Consider the following 9,495-nt stretch of genomic DNA (forward strand, 5'->3'; position numbering starts at 1 on the left):
AGACGGACGCAGAGAGGAGGATAGAGAGAGGAAAGAGGGATGAGGAGCGTCAGAGGAGGAGAGGAAGAGACGGAGGGATGACGGTGAAAAAACCATCCTTTGTTTTCATCCTGAGGTGTTTGCAGCTAAATTTCACCTTTTCTGCCTGTGTGGGTTTTTCATACGCTGCACGTGTGTGTGTGTGTGTGTGTGTGTTTCAGACAGACTCTGTGTGTGTGTGTGTGTGTGTGTGTGTGTGTGTGTAAACAATAGAGTTGATTAGGCGTTGCGTGGCAGTGACAGCGCTGAGCGGAGATGATTAATGATTCTCTGTTTAATGTGATTAGTCCATTAATACCTCCTGTGATGGCTCCGACCGGCTAACACTGGGGAAAGGTCAGCACACACACACACACACACACACACACACACACACACACACACACACACACACACACACACACACACACACACACACACACTGCTGTAATGCATCATTAAGGAGGTCAGAGAAAGAGTGCTGCTGGAGTTTAAGAGTCAAAGTGTTTTTTCTCCATTTGATGTAAATTTCCAGCTTCACACACACAGGCACACACATACACACACACACACACACACACACACACACACACACACGCTTTAAACCCAGGTGTGTTAATTGTTCCTAAATCTTACAACAAACCTGAAAAGTCTAGAATTTATTCTGTTTATTTATTTATTTATTTTCAGGCGTAAAAACTTTTTGATCTGTAAAAATGAACCGATGCGCTCAAGGATGCATTACCGCTTCCCTCCACCAGAGGCTGCTCCCTGAAGGATCCAATAACAAGCTCTTTTCTTACATGCACGTCACTTCACATGTTCCAAGTGAGATAATGAATTTCACCAATAGATAAGAAGCTAACTCCAGAATGCTAAATTAGCTTCCTGGCTAATCACACACCAAGCTGTGTCTCTTCTCCTTCGTGGCGTGTTTGCTTTTCTCAGACTGAAGTCACAGAAAGCTGGTGGACATTTTCTGTCTTTAAGTGTCTGATTAAGGTTTATGAATGCTAAAGTTTCATTCGGTTAAGTTAACAGAATAAAAAGTGCATCATTTTTATGGAGCAAATGCTTATACATGAAAAAAAAGCTAGCATTAGCATGCTAAACTAGCTTCCCTGCTCCACAGAAAGCTGTGCTTAAGCTCATTCACACAGAGCCTGTGCATTTCAATGCAGAGAGTTTTTGTTTTAACGCTAAAGTTTCATAAGCTAACGTGAACATAAACACTGTACAATTGGATATTTTTGAAAAGGAAAAGTTGAAATTCATTTTTTTTTGGCCTGATTCCTTTTGATATGTTGTTTAGTTGCCTGATTCAATCAGTACTTTTCACAAACTTTTATTTTTCTCATTTTTTTCTGTCAAAAATGATTCGAACCATTCATTCAAAGGACCAGTACATATTTTATAAGTACCACAAAAAAAAACTTGAATTTTACATTTTTCTTTATCAAATCATATTTTTATACCCTCCCTAATCCTTAGGATAAATTAAAAAAAAAAAAAAAGAAAAGAAAAGAAAAAACTTAAATTTTACATTTTTCTTTATCAAATCATATTTTTATACCCTCCCTTAACCTCAGGGTATATTAGAAAAAAAACCAACTTAAATTTTACATGTTTCTTTATTAAAGCATATTTTTATACGCTCCCTTAACCTCAGGGTAAATTAAAAAAAAAAAAAAAAAAAGAGTCAGGTTGTTTTACTTTGATGGTATTTTGAGGATCAGGCGCTGGATGTCTGAGGTTTACTCTTCTTCTTCTTCTTCATCTTCTTCTTCTTCTTCTTCTTCTTCTTCTCCTCCTGCAGAGCTCAGAGCTCTATGGGTGCTTTTGTGCCAGGGTGACTTCACTTTGCTTTGTGAGCTTCACCTTGAGACGGAGCAGCTTCCAGAGGAGAATGAAATCCACCTTTGGTTCAGTTAGCAGGAGCTGTGAAGACGTTTTCCCATCATCCTCGGCTCCTCCAGGTTTCCATGGTCCTGACCCCCTCCAGAGTCCAACCCCATCAAAACTTCAACCTACTTCTCTGCTGCCATCCTTCATTTCATAACAGGGCTCGAATTCTTCCCTTTACACCCAGGTCAAGCTCCAGGCTGGCATACGGAGGTGTGTGTGTGTGTGTGAGTGTGTGTGAGTGTGTGTGTGAGTGTGTGTGTGAGTGTGTGTGAGTGTGTGTTGGAGGAAAAGAGAGATTCCCCGTTAAAAAACGAATAGTTTCTCTTCTCTGGCAGCTTTCAGGGGGAAACACGCCCGCTGTGCCAGTTTATCGCCATGGAGATCGACCTGTTTATCACCAAAGACTGAAAAACCTTCAGTGTTTCTCTGCAGGTGTGTGTGTGTATGTGTGTGTGTGTGTGTGTGTGTGTGTGTGAATGGTTTCTGTTTCTGCAGTAAAACGCTTCGAATAATCAGTGCAGTCTACAATGTTTTGCTGTGTGTGTGTGTGTGTGTGTGTGTGTGTGTGTGTGTGTGTGTGTGTGTGTGTGTGTGTGTGTGTGTGTGTGAATGAGTGTTAATCTAACCAGTATAGTTAATATGTTGTTCTCATACTCTATTAGCCACTGTTGACAGCTGATGATTGATCTTCTCATCATTTCTCCCTCCAACACCCTGCGGTGTGTGTGTGAGAGAAAGAGGGAGTGTGTGTGTGCGTGTGTGTGTGTGTGTGTAAACCAGGAGAGTTTCTGTCTTAAATCTTGAGTAGGTTTGTGTGTGTTGGTGAATTTTTTGCGCACTAACATCGACACGTTCAGTGACCCCCACAGCTGGACGAACACACTCCAGGTTCAAGATTTTTACGAAGCGTCTGAATCTTGAGATATATCTATTACACTTTATGAGTATTTATATTTTTTTATTACACTTTATGAGTATTTATATATTTTTATCACAGTTCCTGGAATCCTGATTGAGGCGTGTTTAGAAGAACAGCAAAGTTTAATTTTGTGTTGCACAAACGCAGGCTAAATCAAACGGTTGTGATGTTTGATAGTGCGCCTGTTGGCCTTTTTTCAAAAATGACCTTCTCCTAGGCCATGAATGGTATCAGCTTGAAATTTGCTCAGATGACAGAGTGAACCCTGCTTTACAAAAGGTATGCATGAATTTGTTGTTTCTCAAACGGTTTTTGAATGACGAGCCCTCAAAGTCGGTGAACACCAAAGAAGCCCTTTCAGCTCCCCCCATTAGAATGAATGGGAGAGGAGCTGGAGCAGATAGGCCTCTAGACAAAAAAGTAAAAGTGTTACAGCTTTAAAATGACATGGATGGATTCCTGACAAAATTTATTATGAAAATATTCAGATTTTTAGGGAATTGTGATTGTGACATCTATGAGGAGATGTTTCTAAAACTTCGGTCAATCATCTGAAATGTTGGAGAAATGTTACACATTGAGATTTGAGCCACTAGAAACATGATCTGAAATTAAAGTCAGGGATAAGGAATTGAACTTACTTTCTATTAGCTGTCTTGAAATTACCTGAAATTCAACTCTCAATTTTCCTTAAACTGAAAAATAAAAATCATAATTCACTGACAGTTTAGCACCAACATTTATGAGTAAGAGCAAAGAAGAGTTTTATGTCGGATAAAACTTTTAAACTCAGTGACATAATTCATATTAATTTCTAGAGGCATGAATCTCAGCTCGTTAAACGCCGTCTGTAGTTTGTAGAATAAAACAGAAAAGATCATTTTACTCAAAAACAAACTGATAAATGTTAAAATCTGTCTTTAATTTTTCCAGAGAGGCTGCAGACGTGGCGAGTGATAAAGAACGAGGCGTTTCTGTCATTTCATGTTTTTGTTCATGTGTCACCACATGTTTCTGGAGGAATTCAGAAAAAATGATTTTCACTCCCTCAACAGGAAAGGAAGCCATCTTCCTGAGCCTGACGGGCCGCCCCCTCCTCCTGCAGACGTTATTTGTGATCCCAGCTGCTGGAGCCTCACCTGCTGCAGGTTTCACCTTCCTCTCGCCGTGGTTTATGGCGCTTACCTTCGCCGAGGCCTTGCAGGGTCTTGGGGGAAGCCTTGGCAGCGTCGCGCAGACACTAACTCACTCCAACACTTCAACAAAACAGTTAGGACTCAATTATTCCCCACCTTTGTTGCGTCCCGCGCCCTGCGCCTGGAGAGTCGTTGCCACGTGGACCCGTCTAAGTTTGGCGCCCATAAAAAACGGCGCTCCTCAGAAAAACGTCTCAGCTTGAAAACTCCTTCAAAGCAGATCAATCACTGAAGCCTGAGTGAGAAACGAGCGCGGAAACGCCTCACGCCTCTGCTTTCAAGTCAGCGCGGGGCGAAGTTTTTGGGCTAACGAAGCTGTTATCTATATGAGGAAAGTTAAGCTATACGTTGAGTTCATATCTGAAGAGATCGCAATTTCAAAGAGGCACTGGCGCTTATCCAATCACACAGCAGTCAGTCTCTCCCCTTCCTTCCTCCCGCTCCTTCCCTCTGTGTTTTAATTTTATCTTCACCTCTCACGCGCTCCCTCGATCCCGCTCCCCTCCTCTTCTCCTCCTCTTCTCCTCCTCCGTCAGGGCGCCGCTTTCTCTGAATTACATCCATGTTTCGCTATCACTCTCCTTCAAATCGCTCCCTCCCTCTTTATCTCCGCTAAAGAGTGTTGATCCCTTCCTCGCTCTGGAAGCCACAGCAGCACGCACACACACTCACACACACTCACACACACACACTCACACACACTCACACACACATGCATTTTAATTAATACATAGATTTAAATTGCGATGCCTGTGTGGTGAAGTGATATACACCCCCGCTGGTTAAAAGTCTTTTTTATTGCTTAATCAATGTTGAAATTAATATGATTTAACTCCCGACCCCTCGTTACACACACACACACACACTCACACACACACATAAACACACACGTCTGCTGGGTTATTAATTATAACACTAATTAACCTACAACTAATGATTTGGCCTCTGTGTGAGTGTGAGCGCGCGGAAGAGACAGAGAAATTATGTGAGTGCTAGCAAGCGTGCGTGTGTGTGTGTGTGTGTGTGTGTGTGTGTGTGTGTGTGTGTGTGTGTGTGTAAATATATGTTAATTTGATTCCCAGATATGATGGATTATAGGAGCTTACGATAACGACAGTGAAACTTCTCTTCAAAGCTCCGGCGTCGTTTCCATAATTCCGTTTGGCACTCGGATCAATAAAGTTTTCAGAGTCAAATTTAAAACGCCAGCCCTCGTCCAAACGCTCCCACTCTTCCTGTGCCATTTCCCCGTCCCTGTTGATTTGGTTTTTATTTATTTCTTTAGGAAACGAACGCCTCAGCCCCACCTGGGAACCCTGAGCGGCCCACCTCGTCAGCCTGCAGCCGGCGCCGGTTTTGATGTCGTCCATTGAAGGTGTTTCTCGCTCTGATTTCCTGTTTCATGTTCACTTCTCAACCGCGCTGCGATTGACTCTTTTCCCAACTCTCTGTTTCGCTGCACTGCAGAGCTCGGGTGCTCGCTCGAGTGCGTTTCAATTGTGGCTTCTTCAAACACATTTTTAATCTGATGCTGCGTTTTTGACATTTTGCAGGTTGTGAAGCGTCCTCCTGCTGTGATTTGAACCAGCAACACTTGAATGATGAGTTCAGAAAGGGTTTATTTTTACCTGACTGGCAGGTACAGTGCGCCTGTGTTGTAGTTATTGCTCTGATTGAAGTGATGTAAATGCTACTGTTACTCTGTCAGTGAAGGTGGGAGGTTAGAATGAAGCAGGTGTGACTCTGTTCCTTACCTGAAGCCGTCTCTTTCATGTGTTAAAAACAGGTTGAACACTCTGTCACAGTTTATACGCTTCTGTAACTGACAATAAAGAAACAACAAATCCAACCAAACCAACCCTCACCAGAGGAGCAGAACTCAAACCTGCTGATACTCAACCCAACAAACCTGCTGAAACCCTAAAAAACCTAAGGTAAACAGACCGAACCAGACAAACCTTTTCAAACCCTAATCACCCTGACCCAAGGAGACCCAACCCAACACACCTCATAAAAAGCCCTACCACCCTTATCTAAACAGACCCAACCCAACAACCTAATCAAACCCTAACCACCCCAACCTAAGGAGACCCAACCCAACAATCCTAATCCATCTCTAACCACCCTAACCTAAAGAGACCAAACCAAACAATCCAAATCAAACCCTAACCACCCTGACCTGAAGAGACCAAACCCAACAATCCAAATCAAACCCTAACCACCCTGACCTAAAGAGACCAAACCCAACAAACTCACAAAACCCTAACCACCCTAACCTAAAGAGACCAAACCAAACAATCCAAATCAAACCCTAACCACCCTGACCTAAAGAGACCAAACCCAACAAACTCACATAACCCTAACCACCCCCACCTAAGGAGACCAAACCCAACAAACCTTAATAAACCCTAACCACCCTAACCTAACAAGACCAATCCCAACAAACCCACAAAACCCTAACCACCCTAACCTAAGGAGACCAAATGCAACAAACCTCACAAAAACCTTTACCAACCCAACCTAAGGAGGGCCCACCCAACAAACCTCAATTAAACCCTTACCACCCCAACCTAAGTAGACCAAGCCTTACAATTCTAATCAAACCCCAACCACCCCAACCTTAGGAGACCAAACCAAGCAAACCCACAAAATCCTTACCACCCTGACCCAAGGAGACCCAACCCAACAATCCTTATTCATCCCTAACCACCCTAACCTAATAAGACCAAACCCAACAATCCCAATTCATCCCTAACGACCCAAATCTAAGGAAACCCAACCCAACAATCCTAAGCAAACCCTTCCCTCCCCAACCTAAGGAGACCAAACCAAACAAACCCACAAAACCCTAACCACCCTAACCTAAGGAGACCCAACCCAAGTCAATTTAAGTCAATTTAACCTATTTCCCCAAATCGACCGTCTCTTTCCATATTAACCAAGAGTGTCAGGGCCATCAGAGAAAGTGTCACACCTGTCCTAAAGGTGTCCATCTCTGGGGGTGTATTCCAACATTTTTCTTCAGTCTTTCTGCTCGAGTACTGAAGCAGAACTGAACCCTGAATTTATGCGTCTTCAACAGCCTGCTGTCATGGCGTCCTCCTTTTGTGTTCATACCTGTTTCTCTCTTCTTCCTTCACTGCTTCCTCCAGTCCTCCCTTTCCTCACATCCTTCCCTGCCTCCTCTGTCCTTTGCCCAAAGACAAGGACTATTGATTTTACACACCTTGTTGAAATTGTGTCAAATACACACCGCTCACTCCCTCTATCTTTATTTATCTCTCCATGCGAGACACACACACACACACACACACACACACACACACACACACACACACACACACACACACACACACACACACACACGGTGGTGCGGTGTGACAGCCAGGCTGACAATAGGTGGCTGTCACAGTGATTGATGGCGCTGATTATGTGTTAATAATGAAATAAACATTAAAAAACACGTTTAATAAAGCTGCACATTAATGAATCTATCTATCTATCTATCTATCTATCTATCTATCTATCTATCTATCTATCTATCTATCTATCTATCTATCTATCTATCTATCTATCTATCTATCTATCCGTCTGGAGCCTGTGTGCTGTGGTTTAGCATGGTTCCTGTTATTGATAAAGCCAAAGTCCTTGCTTCACTTCAAACACACACACATGCGCGGCGCTGGCTCAGAGGACCCAGCAGGGGGGGAGTTGACTTTCACATCAGCAGTTTAAAAAAAGAGTTGAAAAAGTTTGGGGAGCGGAGAGAGAAAAAGAAAGAGAGTATTTTGGTAAAAACAGAAAGCAGGACACAACGGCAACCGACGGCAACCGTCATCAATCAGAGTTTGAAGACATCGCTGCTGGCAAAGACGACAGGAACAGAGGGAGAGGGTGGCGTCAGGATGAAGGGATGTAAACGCTGAGAGAGGAGCAGTTAGATATAAAAACAGGCAGAGGGAGGAGGGGGAGGCCTGTGTTTCTGGCCTCTTTCGCTGTTTTAAAAAGAGGAACCAGGACAGCCACATGTCACCTTGAGACCTGCTCTCCCGCTCATGTTTGCTCCTCTTCCTGCTCCGACAAACCAAACTCTGGGAAATCTGCACGGTCTCTGGTTTCTGGTGACAGAAACTGAAGTGTCTCTGAGAGTCTGCACCGCTCTGAAGAGTCGTCCGATCATTTACCTTTTTAAGAATCTTTGATTAACACCAGCGCTCCTCTTCCTCATCCCCTCGTCTCCATCCCTCACTCCTCTCTTCCTCCCTTTCCCCGTCCTCCTCTAAAGTCTGTTCTCTCTGGATGAGCAGGTTTTATGAGTGGAGTGATAAAGAGAAGGGGGGATGAAGGGCAGAGAGGGAAGGAGAGGTGGAGGACAGAGGGGGGCGCAGGAGAAGAGGAGGAAGAGGAGTGAGCTGGGGTTTTATTACAGCAGACTGGATATGACCAGGAGCGTGACACGTCCCAGGGTGCAGCGCTGCTTTTAGCTCAGCACGCTGAATTTAACCGTTAAACCACGAAATGTCACTGACAGCAACAAGAGATCTGTTTAAGTCTGAAGTCACAGGAGTGTCGGCCAATCAGGTGTCAGCGTGGAGAGCAGAAGCAGGAGCATCAGGTGAGACGAGCAGAGCAGCTAACAATCTGCTCGCCATCAAACGTGAGGATACAGATCAGCGTCTGTCACGGTTCAAACCCCTGAGGTAGATCAGGCTCTGAAACCTCCAACCTGTCGGCTCCTGGTCTGGCCTCCTGGTCTGGCCTCCTGGTCTGGCCTCCTGGTCTGGCCTCCTGGTCTGGCGCTGTGAGAAAAGTCTGTTTTGGACACACTTTGTTTGATTTTGGAAGTCAACGCGTGCTCTACAGTCACGGTTTCCTATCCCACCAAAGCCTCATCTCTCCAAAGCCGTGCCGTGATTGGAGAGTTTTCCTCGTCCGTCACAGTTTGGGGACCGTGAGTATCCGTGGCGTCTGCTGGGGAGCGGTTTTGGAGAAATGCAAAGTTTGATCTGCGTTTGTGGAAACGAAGCGCCGCTGTCACTGCGTCCGCTCCCAGACGCTCGCCCTGCAGTTTGACACTTTGTAATTGTGTTGTTGGATTAGATTATTAAAGAACACAACTCCAACCGCCGCCGTCGTCAACATCATCATCATCATCATCATCGCTGGAGGTACCGAGGATGATGGGTAAACACACACGCACACACACACACACACTCTCAAATACTCACACACACGTGTCAGCTCGGTAATACTGTACATCACCACAAATACAAAACTTGCTTACACACACGCAGTGTCATCTGTCACACACACACACACACACACACACACACACACACACACACACACACACACACACACACACACACACACACACACACACACTGTAATGAAAGCTGGGGGCTACAGTGTGTGAGATGGATGGTTTGACTTTAAGCTTGTATAAATAAAAGCTAA

This window comes from Halichoeres trimaculatus, unplaced genomic scaffold (assembly GCF_033239565.1).
Source record: "Halichoeres trimaculatus isolate MK-OKI-2021-1 unplaced genomic scaffold, fHalTri1.1 fHalTri1_scaffold_22, whole genome shotgun sequence".
Lineage (NCBI taxonomy): Eukaryota > Metazoa > Chordata > Actinopteri > Labriformes > Labridae > Halichoeres > Halichoeres trimaculatus.